Genomic DNA, 5,232 nt, shown 5'->3' with positions numbered 1-5,232 from the left:
TGTTTATCCGTTGGACGTTTCGTCTCTATTTGAGACTTACTCAGCAACTTGATAGTTATGTTCATAAGTCAATACAACATTATTTTTATTACAGTCATAAGTTTTCACTATCTTATAAATAGAGTCAATTTTTAATAACGTTATCCTATCATAACTTTTCGAACTTTCTATTCTATTTTCAAATGATCGCATTTCGTTTATCTATCAGATAAATGTCGTAATCAGAGTCTTGTTAATAATAATGATAATAATCGTCTATCATTATTATTATTATGGTCATCATCATGATTATGATCATCATCAGCAGCAACAGCAGCATCATCATCAGTGGTGTATCATCATGATAATCATGAAAATACGCGGTAGAACGAAATTCGATCATATATCGTTGGGATCGTGCTAGCATTCGGTAGAAATAACGAGGTAATCTTCTAAAATAATTTTATTTCCCCTCGGCTATGGAAGCGAAGTTCAACTACGCGTATACATAAATACGTGTGTACCTATCTATCGAGTTGGTATTAGGGTAAATGGAGTACCATGCTCTCGTGGCTAACATGGGGTAACCACCACGAATCGAAAATGGTTACGGATCCACGATGAGTTTTTCAATGCCAGAGGCGTCGCAATCGGTTTCTCTCTTCGTTCGTTCATTCGTTCTTTCCTTTCCTTTCCTTTCTTTTGATCAACATCGTCATCGTCATCGTCATAGTTATAGTTATAGTTATAGTTATGAACGGATCACCTCGATATAGCAGACATCGTTTAATTGATCGAATATCCAACCGGTCATCTCGTTGATGATCGTAATGATTGTTCTATCCTATCTTCTATCCCTTTTCTTCCATTTCTCTTTCTATTCCTCTACCACCCATCCTCCGTCATCATCCTATTTTCATTATCTCGAATGCATCCAGTTCTAATATCGATTGGATGGATTATCTATACAAATGCGAGTATTCGTACGTTTATGGTGTTCGATAATGCTAATTGTTAGAAATAAATGACACGAGTGACTAATACAATATATTGTTAAATGCGAACTAATGAAGGTGCATTATTTAATCACGCGTGATATTTCATCTCTTATTATTATTATTATTATTCGATATTTCTTCAAGTTTGAAAAGTAAAACAAAAATCTGTTTATTAAAAGCGTATTTAATTGTCAACAACGTGTGCATGTATGTATGTACGTATGTATGCATGCATGCATGCATGCGTGAAAAGTTCATTCGTTCGCGTGAGTTCAGGCTCGAATACCTGAACGATGATGGTCCAACACTGGGAGGAAGGGTACTTTCATCCCTCCCTCGTTAATTTACATATTTCGAGTCCGGTTGGGCTCACTCGCTTCAGCCCGGTCAATAGATTAGATCGATTAGGTTTATTAATTTAAATCGAGAGACGAATAATAAAGCAACCGTGGCCAAATGGGATAGACTTCTTTTTTTTCTTTTTTTTTTTCTAAATTGCACCACGTCGACCAAATGAAAATTGACGTTCAGGTAGTAGGTGTGCCAGTAGTTAGGAGAGTGAAGGGGAAAAAAATCGTTCTACCGTTTCATTTATTTTTCTTTCTTATTAACGTTGACGAGCACTTTGCAAGGTAAACATTTATATTGCACGTACTTGTTATCCACGATTTCGTACGTATATTTTATTTAGCATTCGCATGACGTAAACAATTACTATTGTTGCTATAGCGTGCATAATTTGATGCACATCCAGAGATAGATTCAAAACGAAATACGATGAGGAAAATAAATATAAAATTTAATTTGTCTTTGTGTGTTAAACGAAAAATTTATTTAAAAAAAAAAAAATATTCAATTTAATACGCGTTAAACACTTGTTCTATTACGTGACAAATTCTCTCGTACGAACACTTTTGTGTGTGTTTCTTTTTCTCTCTCTCTCTTTCTCTCTTTCTCTTTAATTAATTCATGTAATATAACGGAGGTTTTCTACCGTATTAAAAAATCTACTTGGGTGGTTTGAATAATTGTGTTGTCGTTTTAAAACGCTTAACGAATTCCCTGTAATCGAATAAGAAGATTTTTTCATAAAAATTTCTCTTGACCATAAATGAAAAAAAAAAAAAAGAAAAAGAATCTAGTCGCGTAATTGGATGTTGTCAAGTTAGTTATATTGTTCATCATTGATAGTAGTCTCGTAATCGAAGTATCGAGTCACACGTGAGGCGACACTAAAAACGTGTGTGTAAGAAGAAGAAGAAGGAGAAGAAGAAGAAGAAGAAGCTTTAACATTCGACGACGATGTCAATCAAGACAGGTACGCGGAAGTTCGACGAAGAATAGCAAGTTTAAATGGCACATAAGGTAAAAGTATATACAATGGTAGTTTCATCGGTACCACGGTCACGAATAGTATACGTGAGAAATAATAGCATGAAGTTCTGCATGGCTCTATTAAAAAAGTTTAACGTACCTATATCTACTTACTTAACGACAGTTATACCACTCACAATTCTATCAAATATTATATATATTATATATTATCGTGTTTTTCCTATCTCTCTCTCTCTTTCTCTCCCATAAATAACTAAATTATCTGACGTGTATATAAATTATTATTATTATTCATTTCCTATAATGAAAATGAGTCTCTTCATCTCTTTCATCGAACATTAGTTCGTGCGTGAAAATAAAACGAATTGATATTATTGGATGCTGCACACAACCAACGTATTAACTCATTTATAAAATACATATAATAGATTAATAACGCGTTTAAAATAGGAAACGGAAATACAGTATATGCATTTGACGAATTATACACAACGACGATGTGTGTATCGTATGATTCTTTGTTCTGTCCACAAAATTCAAAAGAGAGAGTATATATAATGTAGACGTTGTTAAATCGTATCCTTTTTTACTTTCCTTCCTTCATTCTGGAAAATCTAAAAAGGGGATTACAAAAGATACACGGGACGAATGGAAATAGAAAAGAATAGAAATCGATAGACCGAAGAAGATTATATACGCATGAACGAACGATGGAAGAAAGGCAGATTAATTTGTCGACGATAGCTCGAAAATTTGAGATATACGATGAGAAGTAAAGGTGGGGGTTAGCGAAAGAGGGGGGCTGGGAGGGAGGGTCGGGTTTTGGTAGAAAAGCAGCGTGGGGGCCAGGGAGGGGGGGACTACGTTAAAGCGGGCACACGGAATAATATCGCAGCAATCATATTACGAAACAGGCAAATACGTCAACACAACGTGTATGCACTGAATAATGCATTGTTGGTGCAGCTAATGCACGGTCAGCTACCGTACGGATAGCATCCCCGTGTAATTGGGGTCCGTGTTTGCGAATCAAAGTCATCATCGACCGTCATCGTTGCTAGTGCACCACGATGGTGGCTATGATGAAATGACCTGACGACGACGATATAACGATATTCTCTCGTTCGGCAAACATGTCAGTTCGTAACGATCTTGTAAACGGGGATACTCGAAAGATCACGGTACGCGTTCGATGAAAAAAAAAAAATCATTTACTTGGTATCAATTATTAATTCGAAACGCGACAAATTTTTCATTACTTTTTTAATTGTTTTTTATTTTATCATATTATCTTTTTGTTGAATTCTGTTTTTATTAATATAAATCATACACACACATATATATTGTATCAAGGAAAAAGGAAATAGGAAGTCGCAACACGTGCGGATACAATATTTCTTAAATTAAAAACGAAAAACGCAATCTTCCAGTTTCCAAGGCGTTTCATCATCGCGTTTTATAAAAGAATTCGGATCTCTTTCTTCCTCTCAGGGATCTAGCTAGCTAGTTCCTATCTCTGGTTCTCTATCTCTGTCCGTCTGAATAACCAACCCCCAACACCCATCCTTAAACTCCGGTGGCTTGTAAGTACGGTAGCACATTTGTAGGTAGGTATAGGTGGTGTAGGGTCGTTCAATATAATGGAGAGGAGACTTTTATAGGCGCGGCACATCTCTCCTGCCGCTCCCAGTAAGCAGCACAGGTTCTATGGTGGCGCTGTTGTTGCTGTTGTTGCTAGTGGTGGTGGTCGAGTCTCACATAAGGGAGTAATAAGGGTTGGAATGATAGAGGGAAAGAGAAGGTTTACTTATGTGTGTGTGTGTGTCGTTCTGCTTGTTGAAATTTCACCCAAGGCAAAATTGCATTCCACTATTCTACCAATGTTGTTTCTTTCTCTTTCTTTCTACCTCAAATTCCTTTTCTTTTTCTTACACGCAATGAAGAACATACACATAGATAAGAAAGAAGAAGAAGAAGAAGAACGACATGGAATGCGAAAGACCAAAAAGAAAAAGAAGAAGAAGAAGAAGATTTCCTAGCGACGAAGGAAAAGTCGTCTGCAATTAGCCGACTCGATTTTCTTCGTCGCTTGTGTTCCGAACGTCTCTCGATTCTTGAAATTTATTTCTTTATCTTTTCTCCCTTCCGTGAACTAGGTTCCTTCGTTCGTTCGTTCGTTCGTTCATTGGCTGGATAAGCAAGCTATGGGTTGCTTTCCTGAAATTTATTCGAATGCCAAGGACAATTCTGTTGGAAATTGTGATTCGGGTCTAAATTAATCTTCTTTCTTTCTTTCTTTTTCTTTTTTTTTTTTCTTCGAGGGATAAGAAAGTTACTTCTTCTTTTTCTTTTTCTTTTTTTCTTTTTTCTATTATTTTTATAATTATTTGAAAAATGTGTGAGAAATTGCCAAAGGATGATCACTAGATCGCGATCACGGTTTATTTCAATTTCTTTATATTTAACTCATTTTAATGGTGAATACTTTTAACTGAAGTGTGTGTTTTTTATAGGAACGGAATAATTTATATTACTAGATTATAATAATTATATTTAATAATATCAAAGTTTTTCGGTATCTTTTAGTATAATTATTTATATGACAAGACTCAAAATAATAATTAATACAGAAATCAACGTTAAATTATTTTAACATTCATATTGAAAAATACGTATAGTTCACTCTAACAACTTTTATCAAACGCATATATGCGTCCATAGCAATAAAAGGGTTGAAACCGTAACGTGTATGGTTCGTCGTTAAATTTATTCTATTTTTTTTTTTTGTCTTTTTTTTTTTGACGTCAAATTTCAATTCGAGTAGATTCGCGTGTCAACGTTGAAACTTTTTATAAGGAGTTAAAAAAAGAAAAAAATAAGAAGCAAAAGAAAGAAAATGGCAGGTAAGAATAAAGAAAAA

Source organism: Polistes canadensis, unplaced genomic scaffold, assembly GCF_001313835.1.
Source record: "Polistes canadensis isolate GaletaPanama2010 unplaced genomic scaffold, ASM131383v1 scaffold_264, whole genome shotgun sequence".
Taxonomy (NCBI): Eukaryota; Metazoa; Arthropoda; class Insecta; order Hymenoptera; family Vespidae; genus Polistes; species Polistes canadensis.
The sequence above is the reverse complement of the archived record's forward strand: the minus strand, read 5'-3'. Positions refer to the sequence as shown.